The following is a 20,349-nucleotide window of genomic DNA, read 5'->3' as shown; positions in this document are numbered from 1 at the left end:
GCAATAGGATAAGTGACCCTCAGTGTCTTCCGAGTTATCACAGTAGCATATACTTGACCGATAGAGTTATTTACTAGGTGGAAAATGAATCTAACATTAGCATGCATCATTCTGATTGATATTGATCGTATGGTATTTGCTCCCTCACTAGCTAGTGTAGCTAACTCCGTTGCACAACCCTTTTTTTAGTTGATTATGCAGGAGGTACTACTTGGATGAGCACCGTTGGATGCGCATCAAGTGGAGCCAGTGACTGTGACTTGGATGTAGATGTACACCCAAGATTGGTGCCCTCGTGACAATTGTTTATTATTTAATTTTCTATCTTCATTTCACAATCATGTATAAGCTGTATGTTTATTTATAGGGAGAGTAATGAATGGTTACTTATGTTAGAATTGTAATATGTGTTATCAATAGAGAATCAATGCTCTATAATTTCACATGATTTAATTTAATTTCGCTTCCGCTAACTCTGTATCTGGAATGGTTTATTTCTTTTGTACGTTCATTTCTGTTATTAAGACGTGATGACAAGGTGGACTGTGGCTCGGGACACTGTATTTATGATTCTGGTAGGTATTGGGATGATGTGTGATTGTCCCAGTCATACCCCTATGTGGTAAATTATCTTACATCGGGGTAGGGGCATGACAGAGTGGTATTAAAACGATGATGCTCTGCATCGACTATAGTCCAGTGTAACCTCTTGATTTACTCTCCACAAATAGGTTCTAAACTAAAAATCTCAAGAACATAAATGATTATGTGCAGACTTAGGACGAAGACTGATTGGAGTGAAAATAAGAACCCAGATGATAATAGGCAACGTGGAACTTAGAACTTGAAAACACAGGTTGTTGAATAATGGTTATGTACTTGTTTAGTTAAGTCCTAAGTAGATATTAGCGGGGTAAGTATATGCTATAATTCATCAACGCTAATGAATTAAACATAACCAACCCACAATAATCCACAATGATCTGAACAAGAGGAATTAAGTAATACTTATATATATATATAGGTATGAATATATATAATTAATTACAAGTTCCCAATTGTTCTAAATTTCTGCTTGGGCATGATTTCACCCATTCCAACCAAAACCACAAGATTCCACCTGTGCTAATTCAAAACACCTGATTTGTTCCATCCCACATAAAGAGTACATTTATCCACCATAATGAAAAGTTGGCAAAAGTTCACCCAAACAGCTGATCAAAAGAAAGAGAAGAAAAGGAGAAAAGGGAAAACTGAAGGAAAAGAGCAAAATAAAAGAGTTCCACAAAGATCCATCAAGGACCGGATAAACAAGAGCTGAAATGAAATAACTTCTGAGGACTGTTGGAAGGGAACTGAGCTAGGCATGTGCACCACCACCACCATCGCGTCCCAGGAAGGCATTAAGATCTTTCACCTCTCGCTCGATGCTCTCTAGGTGCTGAGCCTGATCGGAGAATTGCTTCTTGACATCGTCGAAGCCATCTGCCATCCTCAGGGTCAGTCACTGAATAGCCATCATGATGTCACTACCTCCCCCGGGTGCACTAGAAGTACCTACTGCAGAAGGCCCTGAGCCCATAAACTCTAGATCATCACTATCATCCTCATCCTCCTCCCTGGCCCCTCTGCCATCCCCATATTGCACCTGCTCCCCTGCACTATCATAATCATAGTAAAGATTCATCTTCTGCAGTGCATTGAACCCAATAGGTCCCTCAGTGCATGTTCCCTTGGGTTCATGGTCAAGATCAACCCCAAGGAATAAGAAGATCCGGGTGAGCAGTCGGCCATAGGGTAGAGTGTTGTTTTAGGCAGGATTCATCACCGTGCGGGCCATGTGCTGCATAACCATGGGAGGCAGACAGATGAGCTGGCCAGTGTACAGAGAATGAGCCAGAACCACAAACATCAGAGGAGGTAACGTGCTATGAGCCTTGGAAGGAGCCAAATTGGTCTTGGCTATAAAAATCAGAACACGCTGCGAAGGAGGAAATTTGGAAAGGTCTTCATTCTCCTCAAACCTGTTATTGGAGAGAACCTTAAACAATTGTCGCCTCTCATTTGGAGAAAGACACTTGTCCGAATGACTGCCTAGAGGATAGTATACCCTCTCACCTTCTGAAGGAACACTGAGAAGAATCCCTAACTCTGTTGCAGTGAAACCAATGGTAACTCCCTTCACAAAGGAAGTCAGTTTATACTCATCATCTTCCTCCTTGGTCAGGACTAAATTTGCATAGAACTCTCTGACCAGTGTGGGATAGTAGAAGTCTGGTTGAATGAGCATGTTGGTCCACTCCAGTCTATCAAACCTAGCCCCCACCTTGTAGGCTAAAAGCTCCTCTACTGTGACATCTCTCTCTACAAGAATCCTCCTATTAAAGAGATGCTCCCTGTAGATCCCTTCGGTCTTTTTGGAGGTGAATCGGTATACATTATAGGCCGTAGGAATAGCTTGTACCATGGCCATGTTCCTCTTCCTCTTAGGACCCATGGTTAGAATTTCCTACACACAAGGCACCACCAAAGAAGGACGATAAGTGTAAGCCCAATTGAAATGATGGCATACAATTGGCAAATAAATTATAGGAATGAGATGTTTGAATGATATGGAGATGAATTAAAGAGAAGGTTACACATGATGAGAAAAATCAAATATACACATGTGAACGATAAGGATATGGAATGTGAAACATGGATACCATTGGAGATATATTGAGAAGAAAAGAAACAAGATCAATTCATACATGAAGTCTACATGAGATCCCTAGTGTTAAAATATGAGATCAACACAAGCAATGTGGGCGCTCTTGAATATTATATACTTTTACCAACGTCAAGCAAACAAGGGAATATCCTTGAAGATAAAATAATGAGATGAATTCCTATGAAACTTTAAGGCACCTAAGACATAATCACAAACTGAAGGACTGTTTCAAGCATTGAAGAATTGAGGTTTTACCCTAATGTAAACCTAGAATTATCCAATTAGATCCAACTACATTCGACAACCATAGTATACAATCTTCAAAATGATTGCGAAGGCTTTAAAAATTATAAGATATACAATGCACAAACAAGGAATCCAACCATATAGTGCCATTGATCGATTAGGGCTTGATTTACACCCAAAACCCTAACCTAAAATCGATTTTGGACATGATCTTGGCATACATGGCCATGAAAGTGTAAACAAAATCGAATCCCATCACAACCTAGGTTATCCATCTCAAATCCAAGAAGAAAAAGGAAGAGAGATAAATAGACACAAGCCAAAACTCTACAATGGGGAAAAGGAATATGTAGAGACAAGCAAATCTTACAATGGAAGAAAGAAGAGAATGGGAAAGAGAAAGATTACCTTGAGAGTGAGAGAAGGAACTGTGAGACTTGAGATTACAAGAAATCTACCCAAAGGAGTGCTAGGAAGCCCAACCAAAAACCTTGTAGAGCCCTCTCCCCTTACGGTGGTGTTTCCCCTCTTTGGAGCCAAAAGTGAGTTTTAAAACTCCCAGCTCTGTATTGTTAAATTTCCGCAAACAGACGAAAGAACGGATCCTCATTTATGAGTCCACCCATAGATCCATTCGATTCATATCCTCTCGGCCTTTTGACCTCCTAAGAATGGACGAATGAATGGATTCACGTTCCGCATCCGCCCGTTAGTCCGCTCTCCTTATTTTCGCGAAGGAGTGACGAACGGACCCAGAGTACTGACACTGCTCGTGAGTCCGCTCGATTTCTTTTAGGATTTTGAGCCTAGATTTTGGAGACCTTTTGACCCCACCCAGGTATGATGATTCTGTGCCTATGACCTAGCTTGAATACCCTGGTTGTGTGACCCATTATGAGTACCACCTAAGTCTAGTTAGGGCCCTAAAGTTAAAGGGACTAGGGCCTATACCCAACTGGGCCTGCCAATATGAGATGGCAGGCATTGGGATATGTTGTGACTCCCCTTCCTATGCGAGAGAAGGAGAGTTACCTTTGAGGATGAAGACACTTAGACCCCGTTAGTGAGGGAACCTAAACCTAGGTGGAATAGGAATCCTTATGGGAGTGCATAGGATCCGACTCTTAGCCCGAACCTAGGGTTAGTTATTACAAAAGGAAAGTAATAAGTGGTTAGGCTAGTTTAATTGTGTGAGCCATGAAGGCCACGTGTGTTGGAAGTTATTCATGATACCTCAAGCTAGTGACGACTCTATTTGTACTTTACTTGGTTCATCCAAACCTTGTATAGACTCATAGAGGTAGTCCTACACCGTGACTTGGTTTCAAAAGAGACCTAGTATATCATACCTAGAGCTACCCTTGTTCCTATGAATTGACTCAGGTTATGGATATGTCCATAGGGATGTGAATGTAATTATTAAATTTATACCTATGATTGGTGTGAAAATAAATAAAATAATGTGTCTTTTTTACCCTGTGTATGGTAGATTCGTTCTCTTGAGCCACAAGTGTGACTTTGGATTGACCTTATCCTGATAGCTACTTGAGCCTGACCTTGGTCCGCTAGACCTTAAATTAATAGGGAATTAATTTAATAATGATCGGGTAGGTTAGAAATGGAACCTACGTAAAGGCATTGACTCGGACTCAACCAGGAGATGATGGTGGTTGGTTCTCGAGAGAGGACTAGTATGGAATTTTCCTTTGTGGGATAACTTGGTGATAGGGTTAAAGATTGTGAAAGTAAAAAACTGAAGGATGTAACAAGACCTTTCCAATGACAGATATGAAGGGATTAATGGGTCGCCAATGCGTTCCCTCTGTGCTGGGAGTGACACATATGGAGGTCCCATCAATATTCCAAGTCATCCTGAAGTTGGGTTAGGTAATGAGATGACCTAAAGTAAAAGCATTCAGAATGTAAACCCTGTGTCAGGAACTAGGCAGGTAAAGCCCTGCAACCCAATGGTAACTGGAATAGTGAAGACCTGAGTGGTATTACTTAACCCGGAGGACCTAGAGAACTTCCTGTTCTTTATGACTCAGTTTAGTGTAGAAGATAGTGTGGTTACCTCTGGAGTGTGGTAACAACCGACTCTTAACCTAATGGAGCTTAGGGTTACTATAAACTACACCCTTGTGGTAATGAGACCCTAGGGAAAAAGAGAATTGAAGAACTTGACCTACTGTGTCATACCGGCACTGCCTTAACTTGACCTGACCTTTGACTTAGTCTAAGAATGGGTAATCCAAGCATTGTTACTTCAACGAACCCTTATATCTTGAGACCCGGGTTGCCTCAAATTTTGAGGACAAAATTTTTAATAAGGTTGGGGGGATGTTACACCCGCACCCCAAATATACCCTTATATCCAGGGGCAATCCAGACCTTACCCAAAGGGTAATGCCTTATGGCTATGGTCAACACTGATGAACTTGAACTGAAATTATTATAATAAGAACCCCCACGAAGCCCTGGAAGTGAGGGCCAAAGCCCCGTAACTTTCCTTGAAGTTTGGGCCATGACAGCAGCACCGGAGTCACGAACGGACTCACTCGAACTGAATCCGCTAGAGGATCTGCCCGTGCTGTCATCATCCTTTTTGGATTATTTTTTTGTGGGACCCACACCCCCCGTGTCCTAGACATCCTAATTTAACCTTTGGACCATATGGACCCTTGCCCTCACCATTTATTGGTTGAGTGGACCATGAAAGTGGATCCACAAGGCTTAACTTGGGTGAATAATGGGTTTTATACACCCTAGCCTGAACCAAACAGACCTTCGTGGACAATTAAGTCCTATGGACTTAGGGTGCACCACAAACATGACCTAATGGACCAAATGGCTATGGCCAAGGCCAAACAAGCCCTAAGACCTAATTAAAACCCATTTAAAGACCTAAGGGCCACTAAGTGATTGGGGGTACCTAAACCAAACACACCCTAAGGCCCATCTAACCCCTTAAAGGATAGGAGAACCCCTCTCTTTCACTTATCTCTCCCCCTTCCCCATAAACCGTGAGGAGAAGAGACAAGAGAAGAAGGAGAAGTAGAAGTAGGAGAAGAATAGGAGGGGAAGGGAAGAAGATGGAGGCCATGCCAAAATGGCTGGCAGCTCCACACCTCCTCCCAAGCTGTCCGGACCCAAGGGAGAAGAGAAAGAGGAGGAGAAGAGATGGAGAGAGTGGCTAGAAGAAGAAAGCTCACCAAGGTAAGCTCCCCCAAACCTAGCTCTCCTTCATTTCTCTTTGATTTTGTTAGTTTTTTGAGCTAGGGCTAACCTAGGGTTCCATTTGAGACTCAAGGTGAAGCTCGGCCCTAGTTGGGAGCACTAATGGTGCTGACCTAGGCCTCTAAGTGCTGCATTTGCAGCCATAGCTAATGAATCCATGGTTTTAAACCTTGAAACCCAACCCTTGGACCAATGTGAGACCCAACCCTTGTAGGATCTTGGATCCTTAAGGTGAGCCTAGGACCTAGTGACCTTAGGAAGGCTTAGACACCTCTCCCTTGTCCTTGAGAGCTTAGGGCACTCCAAGCTTCAAGCTGGAGCAAAAGCCCTCTAAAATCTCGGAAGAGACTACCGACGGACGAATGATCGGATCCATCTATCGTGGTACTGTTCGTCAGTCTACCCAGTATAATCCCTGTGTGTTGGCCTGAGCAGACGAAGGCACGGATTCACTCTGTTTGCCTCCGCTCGAAGCCTGTTGCTCTCGGGTCTGTCTCAGGAATTAAACGGATGCAGGGATGGACCAAAGAAGCACATCCGCCCGTTAATCCGCTCCCTTTTAAATGTGTCTCAGGTGTCGAACGGATGCACCACCGGACTCAAGTAAGAAGTTCCGCTCATGGGTCCGCTCCCTCTGTTTTCACCTTTTGGCCTGAACGGAGTCAGGGGCGGATTCACCTTTGCTGAGACCGCCCGGGAGTCCACTCGTGTTGTCTTGGTTGAAATCTGATTTTTACCTTAAGGGCCTAGCATGGGACCCTTCTATGCATGCTTTAATGATTGTTTTCGTATTCCTAGGCTACCCAACTCGATGGATAGTGGGGAGCCCAAGTGAGATTCATGTCAACCACACGTGGCGGCGCCCGTGTTTGGTGAGTGGGTTCTGGGTGAGTTTGTTGGGTTTGATTATTACATATTTGTTAATAATAAGCATGCTATGATATATTTATAAGCATGGTGCGCATTGCATTTTATTCAAATGTGATCTGTTATGAATGTGATAGTATGCTCACTATTGTATCGGGCTATGGTGCCGGTACCGGAACCCCAATTTATTTAAGTTATGAAAACCGCTGTATGTCATCCTGAACTGTATGTGCCGTGTCGTGCTGGTACCCGGGTACTAGATGGAATGGGACGTTGATGCACCCGGAATACCTCTTGGGATGATAGGACCTGCATATAGTATATCTGCGGTTGGGATACTTATTCCCTTATGCTACGACTCTTGCCAACAGGGATTTATGTGTTGGATAGTCTGAGCACCTGTGGTCTATAGAGGTGGGAGAGGCCAGGACAGGGTAGTGATGGCTATCGGGGTTTGCCACTGGGTGGTCATGATGGCTTCTACGGGCGCAGGTCCCTTCGTGATAATTGAGGTTTCACTAGGGCGATAGGATAAGTGACCCTCAGTGTCTCCCGAGTTCTCACAGTAGCATATATTTGACCGATAGAATTGTGTGCTAGGTGGAAAATGAATCTAACATTAGCATGCATTATTCTGATTGATATTGATTGTATGGTGTATGTGCATTCCCCTTTGCTCCCTCACTAGCTAGTGCAGCTAACTCCGTTGCGCAACCCTTTTTTTTAGTTGATTATGCAGGAGGTACTACTTGGATGAGCACTGTTGGATGCGCATCAAGTGGAGTCGGTGACTGTGACTTGGATGTAGATGTACACCTAAGATTGGTGCCCTCGTGGTAATTGTTTATTATTTAATTTTATGTCTTCATTTCACAATCATGTATAAGCTGTATGTTTATTTATAAGAAGAGTAATGAATGGCTACTTATGTTAGAATTGTAATATGTGTTATCATTAGAGAACCGATGCTCTATAATTTCACATGATTTAATTTAATTTTGCTTCTGCTAACTCTCTGTCAGGAATAGTTTATTTCTTTTATACGTTCCTTTCGGTTTTCAAGACGTGATGACAGGGTGGACTGTGGCTCAGGACACTATATCTGCGATCTTGGTAGGTGTTGGGATGATGTGTGATTGTCCCAGTCATACCCCTATGTGGTAAAATATCTTACATCGGGATAAGGGCGTGACACGATAGGTGTCATCCCAATACTACCAGGATCACCGATACAGTGTCCCCGATCCGCAGCCTACCCAATTTCAAGGCTTGATAATGTCAACGTTCGTAAACCAATGGATGAATCATTCCAAAATAAAGAGATTATATTCAGCGAAAGCGTAAATCGTTTTAAATTTGGACAATACAAGATGTCGGTTCACTAATGGTATATATTTTACAGTTACTATACCCTGTACCCATCCAATAAATTTCATAAGTTTATACATGGAGTCTGTACAAGACTAAAGATGAATACAAAAAGTAAAAATTTAAGTCACACCCCAAAGGCACCATTCTTGGGTGTACATCGACATGCCATCGGCTTCACTTGATTCACATCCATAGGTGCTCATCAAGAGATTACCTACATATCAACTAAAAAAGATTGCGCAACGGGGTTAGCTTCACAAGCTAGTGAGAGAGCAAAGGAGAATGCACATACATATAAACATGCAATTACGAATAATTTATGATGCATGCACATGTTAGATTCATTTTCCACAAGTGTATGCTACTGTGATAACTCGGGAGATACTGTGGGTCACTTAACTTATCGTCACAATGAATCCTCAATTATCGCAAGGGAGCCTACGCTAGTAGAGACCATCAGACCACTCAGTGGCAGACCCCGATAGCCATCACTACCCCTGACCTGGCCTCTCTCCTCCACAGCAAATAGGTGCTCAGACTATCCAACACATAAACCCCTGTTGGTAAGGGTCGTAGCATAACGGAGCAAGAATCCTAACCACAGATATACTACAAACAAGTTCTATCGTCCCAAGAGGTATTCCGGGTGCATCAACGTCCCATTCCATCTAGTACCTAGGTACCAACACGGCACTACACATACAAGGCAGGATGACAGTTAACAAGTGTTATAACTAAATCTGGGGTTCCAGTACCGGTAAACCCGGCACCGTGACCTAATACAATAATGAAAACATTACCACATCACATTCATTCCATGTTCACAATCAAGATAATTAATGCAAATGTGCAAGTTGCTTATAATTCATATAATAACATGATAACATGATAAGCCCAAACAAATCACCCAAAATCCACTCACCGAACTCGGGTATCACCCGGCATGGTTGACATGAATCTCACCAGTGCACCTTCTATCCATTGAGTTGGGTATCCTAGGAATGCGAGAGCAAACGTTAAAAGATGTATAGAGGGGTCTTGTGTTATGGCCCCAAAGTAAAAGTTGAGTTTCAACCAAGACAGCACAGACGGAAGCAACAGGGTGAGTCCGTCCCTGACTCCGTTCAGGCCAACAGGTCAAAATATGAGGGACGGATTCACGGACGGAACTTCTACCTGAATCCGTTCCTGCATCTGTTCCAACCCTGAGACACACCCAAGAGCGAACAAAACTACGGACGGAACATCTTTATAAATTTGTCCCTGAATGCGTTCGGTCCTTGAGACATTCCCGAGAGGGAACGGAACCACGGACGGAGGCAACAGAGTAAATCTATTCCTGGCTACGCTCGAACCAGCTACCAGAATACACTGGACGGACTTACGGACGGAACCACGATGGTGACTCCGTGCATGCATCCATCGGGGTTCTTTCCGAGATTTCTTAAGGTTTTCTCCTCCATCTTAGAACCTGGAGTTCACATGGCACTCAGGGTCATGGAGGGGTGTCATAGGTCTCCCTAGGGTCACTGGAACCTAGTCCTACTTCAAGGATCCAAAATCACACAAGGATTTAACTCCTTTTTGGTCCAATGTAGGGTTTGGGGTTTGAAAACCAGGGAATCAGCAACAATGGCAGCAAAGTGGATGATAGGAGCCTACATCAGAGGTTGGTCCCCATTATTAGAACCCCATCTAAGGGCTGAGCTTCACCTTGAGTCCCAAATAGAACCCTAGGTCAGCTAAACTCAATAAACCTACTCAACTCAAGAATAGAAATGGAGAAGAGGGAGGTACCAAGAGATAGAACATGCCTTAATGAGTGGAGCTCCAATCCCAGCTCCAGCCAGCCTTGAAGATCCACCTCCTCCTCTCTCTTTCTCCCCTTTTTCTTCTTTGCTTTAATCCTTGTCCGAACAATAAGAGGAGGGAAGGTAGGACAGCAAAACCCCTTTGGCTTGCCTTCCATCTTCTTCCTTTCCCCTCACATTCCTCTTCCTTACTTCTTCTTCTTCTTCCTTTCCTCTTCTCCTCCAAGGTTTGGCTTGGAGGGGGAGAGATGGTAGACTCTTAGGCTGAGCCCTAACTTTTAAAGATAAAAAGAGGCCTTAGGGCATGTTTGTTTAGGTGCCCTGTTTGAGTTAAAATAAAATCGCAAGAGTACGGGTCAATCGTAGCTACAGGTCAAACACGAGGAGATATACGCCACTCTGTTTAACTAACTTAAAAGTAATGCAAAGTGAACCAAATTAATTTAAGCACTAAATTAATGATGATTAAACTAACAGATCCTAACTCACAAGCATCTAACAAATTACGCATCTACGGGATTAAGTTGGCGTCCTAACACATGAACATCTAACCTATCAAACTAACGCAAATTGGGAGTAATTAAAAATAAAATCCTATACTAACGCAAGTTGGAAGTAATAAAAAATGCAGCCACACATCCATATCCACATAAACAAAATAATCACATAAGAAAAATAAAAGAAATAGAGGGAGAAGAATGAGATAGAGGAGAGGGAGAATGCAATTGAGAGTTTAGAGAATGCAAACCTAGATGTGCTTGAACCGGATTAATTGAAGAAGCTTGAATGAATAATTGCATGAACTTACCATGGCCTCCTCTTCTAAATCTCCAAGTCTTGTCATCAACATAGGAGCTTAGACTAGGAAGCTTAAAACTGAAACTATTACAACCATATTGAAGACATTAAAGCATAAATTAGTCCTATTACAACCATTAACTAATCTTATGAAAGCAAAATTAAGAACTTAAAAGAACTAATCTTATGAAATCAAACTAAGAACTAAAGCCAAAAATAGGAAAAGAAGAGAAAATTTCACTAAGTGAATGAACCAAAAATTACACTAAAAACTGAATTAAAATTGAACTAGAAACTAACTAAAAACTAAACTAAAAAACTAGCTTGTTACAACCCAAAGGGCAAGGGGTATTTATAGGGGGAAGCGAGGAGAAGTGAGAAGAGGGAAGTGTAGGAGAAATATTCCCTAAGAAAAGAGAATATTCTCTTCTCCTTCCTCTTTTACAATGCCTTGAATCCTAAGAAAAAAGAAAAAAATAGAAAGAAGAAGAAGAGAAGATTGTTTACATAGACCTTCTATTTCTAGAAAAGTAAACTTCCAATTCTAACAAGTGCTTCATTTTCTTTGTAGATATCTTCTCCAAGCAATAAAATCAAAGCATCTTTGATTTTTCAACCTTCCATAGATGAGAAAATATCTTTCAAAATAAATCTATCCCAAGTAGAATTTCAGAAGTGCCCTTAGAAAGTTGGAGGAGAGAGAGAGTGATGACTAGGATTCCACTCATAATTAATGAAATGCCAAATCTGTCCTTCAAAAAATGTGGAACATGGGGTGATTATATAGGTCTCACCATTGTGTTCCTTGCGAAAAATCATCCAAAATAGACCCAAATTTCGTCCAATTTGGAGTTGGGGAGCCCAAGATATCTCAAGTTGAAGTTGGACTGTCCAGAGCCCTCCAAATGGAATCTTTCGGGTACAGGAAAGTAACTTCTGATAATTACGTTAACGCCCCTAGAATCCGAACTTCCGCTTCACTTTATCCCCGGCCAACTATAAATAATTACAAATAAACCCCTATAGACCATTTTCGCGTGTCGTTACGGAAACAGCCGTAACTTCTTCATTTCAACTCGGAATCAAGTGCCGTTTGAACTGTTACGAAGCTGACTCGATGGCTACACATCCAAGCCATTAACACCTCTAAATAACTTAAAAAACATTTCCTTAGCATCATCTCCTCCATTGCACAAGAATTCACCTAAACCCTGAAAAGCACAAAAAAACACCGAGTAACTCTGTCCAATGTGGTAAAATATATGCTTTATGCCTTAAGATTTCACACATAAATGTGCTCATCATGCCCCTAAGACTAAGGATGGTCTCTTAGGTTTAAGTGGGCCTTAATGCCTATTTGACTAAAGTCATAGACCTTATTAGGTCCAACTAGTTAGGGCTCGTTTGACCTAGCTTAGGGTCCTATAAAACATTTCAGTCTAAGGCTAGTTTCGCTCATGTTAAACAAAGAATCCATTATTCATTTTAATTAAGTCATGTTTCATGGCCCAACAACTTCTAGGAAGGTAAGGGTGGGGATCCATCTTGTCCGAGGATGTAGTTATTGTGTCCAAGACACGGGGATGTGTGTCCCACAAGAAAATACATAAAAAGGGCAAGAAACAGTACGGATGGATCCACGAAAGGAACCAGTCTGGTGAGTCCGTTCGTGACTCCATTGCTGCTATCAAGGCCCAAACCATAAGAAAAATTATGGGGCTTTGACCCGTACGTTCAGGACTTCGAGGGGATACTTATAATAGAATTTAGGGTTCAAGGTCACAGGTGCTGACCATTGCCATCGTGGCATCACCCATCAGTAAAATTGCAATTTGACCCGGGGCATTAGGGTGTATTTCGGGTGTGGGTGTAACATTCCCCCAACCTTATACGAATTTCGTCCTCAAAATTTGACGCGTCTAATGGTCTTGATGGGTGAGGACATTTTAAATAACAACACCCGCACTCAACCACTACATGGACTAAGTCAGGGGTTCGGTCAAAGTGGGGCAGTGCCTACATAGCACGGCAAGTCAGGACTTATAATTTCTCTTTCTTATAAAATAGCATCACCACAGGGGGGTGTGGTTCACTGTAACCCGGGCCTCAATTGGGTTAAGGGTCGACGCTTAAAATATCCCAGGAAACATAGGGCCTCAAACACTAGGTTAAGTTATAAAGAACAATAGGTACCTTTGATCTTCCAGATCCGGTCGGTATTGCACTCTGGTCATCCTTGAGTTACAGGGTTTAACTCTATCTAATCCTTCACACAGGGTTCATATTCTGAATGCTTTCACTTGGGATCTTTTCATATTACCTAACCCAACTTTAGAATGATTTGGAATATTGATGGAATCTCCTATTGTCCACTCCCAGTACGAGGAAATGCATTTAGTGACCCATTACCCCATTCATAAATGTTATTAGGGAAGGTCCTATTACATCCTTTAGTTTCAGCCTTCACAACCTCATAATTTACCACTCGATCAATCCATCAGAAAGAAAGCCCATATTAGTCCTCTTTCGAGAACTAAACAATCCTTCACTAGCCTCGGTCTGAGTCATCTCTTTTAAGCAGGTCATGCCAATTAATGTACCCGTGATCTACCCAGACCAACATCAAATTTATTGATTACTAACCCACAATTAACTTGATTAAGGTTAGGACTTGATCTAGCTTTCAACATAGTAAGATCGAGGCAAGGTCATAATAGCAATACATGAAAATCATCCTAGTTGAACCTTTAAAGATTTAGGAAGGTACCCATTTTGTTTCAAATTTTCACATATATATAAGTACAAAATAAACCAAATACTTATACTCACATCCCTAAGAATGTACCTGTCAATGACGTTAATTCATAAAGGAAGGCAAATCTCAAGTACGACATGCTAGAGGGGTAGGACCCGAAAATATTAAATACAGGTGGATCAAATATAAGTACATGTCACCACACGGGTATGGCTCTGATAGGCTTCCTAGGAACGAAGGAACCCAAAATTTGTTCTTCATTCGCATATTCTAGGGTTTTCGTCCAATTATTAAGGCTTATCAATCTTATGATAAAGGTCGGTTGGGAGTTTTAAATATATTTGGCACTCCATTAATTGTTTAGACTGAGTTATCTAAAATAACTAGCTTGTTATTAGGTTGTTACCCTCTTGCTCTGTCTGGCCACAATTTGGATCCTTTACCTTCATCAAGGTCTCTACACTGTATTGGTTCATTCTCCTTTTAGTCTTAAGCTAAGTGGGTTAAATAATACTTTTCTCACACTTGGTTCTTTATCCTATGATTCGAATTCAGAATGAACGGATTCCTCCCTATTCTAAGTTTTTACTGAAAATATTTAATCTAAGAGTAGTGAACAGGGTTTGGGTTTTTTTATTTTTATAAGTTTCTTTGGTCACGAGGCTTAAGGGTTATCACCCTCAAGGCAATCATTACCTCTCATATAGGATGAAAGGCACCGCACATACTGATATTTGTCCTTCCCTACTGGCTTGTCTGGCTGGGGCAGGCCCTAACATTTGACTCTAAGGCATAGAAAATGATCAAACAGTCAGCACGAATAGATCAGACAACATGGGTGTAAGTCCAAGGTATGGGCATATATGAGTGTGGCCATAAGGTCTTAAAAATTTGGGCTCGAATTCCCAAAAGAAAATGGACGGACTCACGGACGAAATCATTGTTGTAGTCCTTTCGTGGCTCCATCGTAAAATAGGCAGGACAGATTAACGGATGGATTGTGTAATTTGAATCCGTTCGTTCGTCCGTTCTCAGAGAGATTGGTTTGGTAAAAAAACCGAGACGAACGGAACTATGGACGGAATCACGACGATGGATCCGTTCAATGTTCCGTGCAGTTCTAGGAACGAAAAATTATAATTTTGTGCTAGACGGATTCACGGATGAAATCACGATGGTGGCTCCGTTCGTGCGTTTGTTCGCTAAATTTTATAAAAACACAGTCACGAGTTTTTCAAACTCATTTTGGCTGCAAAGGGTGAAGACGGAACCACAGTGCAAAAGCTCTCCAAAAGACCTCCTTTCGTGCATCCCTTACCCCTCCTTGGTGGTTTTGAGACTCAAGGCATTAAGGTTCATCTCCATTGTCTCGAGGTAAGGGATCTTTCCCTATTTCTCCCTTCCTTTCCCCCTCTTTTCTCCATTTCTAGGGTTTTCGGTTATGCCTTTCCATTTTCTTCCTCTTTTTCACCAATTAGGGATATCGATTTTAAGTTTGTGATTATATGTTGGTTTAAGTTGCATTCTCATAGCTATGTAAACTCCGAAACTATGCCAAAATTTGATTGAGGCTAGAGTTTTTAGTTGAATCAAACCCTAACCGATTAATGCCACTATTTTTATAATTTTTTTTTTTTTGTATACATAATGTGTTTTGATTGAGTTTAAAATTCCTTTCAAGGAACTCTAGAGATTATTTGTCAAGTTTACCATATTTTGTTGAATTATTTTAATTGTTTCTTAGTAATGATTGGGATGGATCTCGAATTCTCACTATTTGGGAAAGACAACCAAGGCATGACCTATTCCATTGTATGCCCTAAAATTTCATGGAAAAATTTTCATTAGCACATCCTCAAATATATTTACTTATTTGTGTGGTTACTAGAATAGAACTTGAGGTTCATCCCCTTCCCCTTTTTCTTTTTCACATCCGATCTTTGTTACTTGTTGGGGTTCTTATTAAATCAAGTTACTTGTTTGATATTTGATTGGGGATATTAAGTAGCCAAGAGCATAAGTTGTTTATATAAATCTCATCCCTTCATGTCCATGCTCTAGGGATTTATATATCTTATTTCTTTCTCCAAGTTGATCATACTTCCCAATGGTAATTATGTCTTGTCTAATTATTGTGTAACCTTTCTTATCCAAGAAATTCCCATATAACACATGTATTTGCACCTATAATTGTACACACCAATCCTATCTTATTTATTTAAATTTGGCTCAATTATTGTTGACTTTTGGTGGTCTCTTGTGTGTAGGGATTATCCATGGCTCCACGCAGGCGAAATGATCTAGCCATCATGCCAGCTCCTCCTCTCGCCTTCAATGCTGGGTGATTTACATCCGCAGAGACTGAGGGGTTTTACCGAGAGAATCTTAACAATAGAAAGATTTTGGTGGAGAGAGATATCATAGAGGAGGAATTGATTGCATTCAAGGTGGGCATTAGATTTAGTAAGCTTAAATGGAGTAGCATGTTGACCCACCCAGACTTCTACTACCCCACATTGGTCAGGGAGTTTTACTCCAATTTGGTGCTAGTCAAGGAGGATGTAGAGGGCATTAGGTTAACCTCATTCGTGAAGGGGGTAACCATTGCCTTTAATGAAGTGGAATTGGGGATACTTCTGAGCATTTCTGTAGAAGGAGATAGAGTCTACTATTATCCGAGCAGCGACCCTAACAGATGCCTGTCCCCTGTAGACCATCAGAAGTTGTATAAGATACTCACCAATGACAAGACTGATGAAAATGATGACCTTTCAAGGTTCAGCCCCTCTTAGCGAGTTCTCACTTTCATCGTCAAGACCAACTTGGCTCCCTCTGAAGGACACAGTACCCAGCCACCATTAATGGTAGCAGCACTGGCGTACTCTCTTTACATAGGCCAGCAGACTTGTCTTCCCTATGTGATCATCCAGCACATGCCTCATACGGTGGCCAATCCTTGCCGCAACAACACCTTACCATATGGTAGACTGCTCACCCGTATTTTCCTTCATTTTGGGGTAGGCCTCGACCATGAACCCAAGGAAATATGCTCCGAAGGGCCTTTTGGGTTTGATGCATTGCAGAGGATGGGATTGTATTGTGACTATTATAGCTCCGGGGAGCCGGTCAGATATGAGGAGGGTGGAGGGCTCCGAGAGATTGATGATGATGACGGTGATATAGAGTTTATGGCATCCAGACCACGCTCTGCAGGGGCTTCTAGTGCCAGGGATGTAGGTGCAGATGCTGTCCTTCTAGCCATCAGACGGATGAATTTGAGAATGACAAAGGGGTCTAAAGAAATCAAGGGGCAGTTCTCTTCTTAGGGTCAGCGAAGATTGAGAAGGAATTGAATGACATCAACACTTTCCTCTTCTACGGTGGTAGCGAGAGGACCGATGATCGTGATGGCATGGAGAGCTAGCCCACCTCTCTTTTCAAAATCAACAGTTGTCTTTAGCTTGAACTTTTCCTGACTTGTTTTGGATGTGTTGGAACTCTTTTTACTTTTAATTTTTCTCTATTTTCTCCCCCCCCCCTTTTTTTATCAGTTAGTTCCAAAAGTTTGTTGGTGATGGAAATGTATATTTTGGGTTGGAAGGGATACAATTACCTCCAAGGGAGGGATCTGAACAATTAGACAGATAGAACTAGCTCAATATATCTATGTTTATATATTTACCTATTTCCCTTAAGTTCTAGGCTTTGCTTGGATTATTATTGATTATTGTTGATTGTTATTGCGATTGTCCATCTATCACTCACTTAGGGGCATAACAATGCAGCATAACAGTTATCACCCAAACATCATGCACTTCAAGTCCTAGATTCCATAATTACCTATCATTTTCTAGAGTTCCCAGTCACACCACAATCAGTTTCCTCCTATGTCTGTATACACTCATTTATGATCTTGAGGCTTTTAATTTAGAACCTAATTGTTGAGAGTAAATCAAATGGTTACGCCAGACTGCGATCGGTGCAGAGCATCACGCTCTGATACCAAGCTGTCACACCCCCATCTCAGTAAAGGATAAACTACAGGAAAAAGAGGTGACTGGGATGACAGGTGTCATCTTAATACTACCAGGATCACCGATACAGTGTCCTGATCTATAGCCTACCCAATATCAAGGCTTGATAATGTCAGGGTTCGTAAACCAATGGATGAATCATTCCAAAATAAAGAGATTAAATTCAACAGAAGCGTAAATCAATTTAAATTTGGATAATACAAGATGTCGGTTCACTAATGATACATATTTTGCAGTTACTATACCCCGTACCCATCCAGTAAATTTCATAAGTTTATACATGGAGTCTGTACAAGACTAAAGATGATTACAAAAAGTAAAGATTTAAGTCACACCATAAGGGCAACATTCTTGAGTGTACATCAACATCCAAGTCCAAGCCACCGGCTCCACTCGATTTGCATCCATAGGTGCTCATCAAGAAATTACCTGCATATCAACTACAAAAGGTTGCGCAATAGGGTTAGCTCCACAAGCTAGTGAGAGAGCAAAGGGGAATGCACATACATACAAACACACAATTACGAATAATTCATGATGCATGCACATGTTAGATTCATTTTCCACCTAGCACAGAAATTCTAAGTCAAGTGTATGCTACTGTGATAACTCGGGAGATACTGTGGGTCACTTAACTTATCACCACAATGAAGCCTCAATTATCACAAGGGAGCCTACGCCGGTAGAAGCCATCAGACCACCCAGTGGCAGACCCCGATAGCCATCACTACCTCAAACCTGGTCTCTCTCCCCCCACAGGCAATAGGTGCTCAGACTATCCAACACATAAACCCCTGTTGGTAAGGGTCGTAACATAAGGGAGCAAGAATCCTAACCATAGATATACTCCATACAAGTCCTATCATCCCGAGAGGCATTCCGGGTGCATCAATGTCCCATTCCATCTAGTACCCGGGTACCAGCACGACACGGCACATACAAGGTAGGATGACAGTTAACAAGTTTTATAATTAAATCTGGGGTTCCGGTACCGGTACACCCTGCACCATGACTCGATACAATAATGAAAACATTACCACATCACATTCATTCCATGTTCACACTCAAGATAATTAATGTAAATGCGCAAGATGCTTATAATTCATATAATAGAATGATAATGATTGTTTAATAGATAATCAAGCCCAAACAAATCACCCAAAATCCACTCACCGAACTCGGGTATCACCCGGCATAGTTGACATGAATGTCACCGGTGCACCTTCTATCCATCGAGTTGGGTAACCTAGGAATGCGAGAGCAAACGTTAAAAATGTATAGAGGGGTCTTATGTTATGCACCCAAAGTTAAAGTTGAGTTTCAGCCAAGATAGCATGGACGTAGTCACGGACGGAAGCAATAGGGTGAATTCGTCCCTGACTCCGTTCAGGCCAACAGATAAAAATATAAGGGATAGATTCACGGACGGAACTTCTACCTGAATGCATTCCTGCATCCGTTCCAACCCTGAGACACACCCGAGAGCTGACGAAACCTCTTTATAAATCCGTCCCTGCATTTGTTCGGTCCTTGAGACATTCCCAAGAGAGAACGGAACCATGGACGGAGGCAACAGAGTAAATCCATTCTTAGCTCCGCTCGAATTAGCTACCAGAATACACTGGACGGACTTACGGATGGAACCATGACGGTGACTTCGTGCATGCATCCATCGGGGTTCTTTTCAAGATTTCTTAAGGTTTTCTCCTCCATCTTGGAACCTGGAGTTCACATGGCACTAGGGTCATGGAGGGGTGTCATAGGTGTCCCTAGGGTCACTAGAACCTAGTCCTACTTCAAGGATCCAAGATCACACAAGGATCTAACTCCTTTTTGGTCCAATGTAGGGTTTGGGGTTTGAAAACTAAGGAATCAGCAACAATGGCTGCAAAGTGGATGATAGGAGCCTCCATTAGAGGTTGGTCCTCATTATTAGAGCCCCATCTAAGGGCTGAGCTCCACCTTGAGTCCCAAATAGAAACCTAGGTCAGCTAAACCCAATAAATCTACTCAACTCAAGAATAGAAATGGAAAAGAGGGAGGTACCAAGAGATAGAACATACCTTAGTGAGTGAAGCTCCAATCCCAGCTCCAGCCAACCTTGAAGATCCACCTCGTCCTCTCTCCTTCTCCCCTTTTTCTTCTTTTCTTCAATCCTTGTCCGGACAACAAGAGGAGAGAAGGTGGGGCAGCAAAACCCCTTTGGCTTGCCTTCCATCTTCTTCCTTCCCCTCCCATTCGTCTTCCTTACTTCTTCTTCTTCTTCCTTTCCTCTTCTCCTCCACGGTTTGGCTTGGAGGGGGAGAGATGGGAGAGTCTTGGGCTGAGCACTAACTTTTAAAGATAAAAAAAGGCCTTAGGACATGTTTGTCTAAGTGCCCCTAAGACTAAGGATGGTCCCTCAGGTTTAAGTGGGCCTTAAGGCCTGTTTGGCTAAAGTCATAGACTTTATTAGGTCCAACTAGTTAGGGCAAGTTTGGCCTAGCCTAGGGTCCTATAAAACATTTTAGTCTAAGGCTG

This window comes from Telopea speciosissima, chromosome 6, assembly GCF_018873765.1.
Source record: "Telopea speciosissima isolate NSW1024214 ecotype Mountain lineage chromosome 6, Tspe_v1, whole genome shotgun sequence".
Taxonomy (NCBI): domain Eukaryota; kingdom Viridiplantae; phylum Streptophyta; class Magnoliopsida; order Proteales; family Proteaceae; genus Telopea; species Telopea speciosissima.
This window is presented reverse-complemented; position numbering follows the sequence as displayed.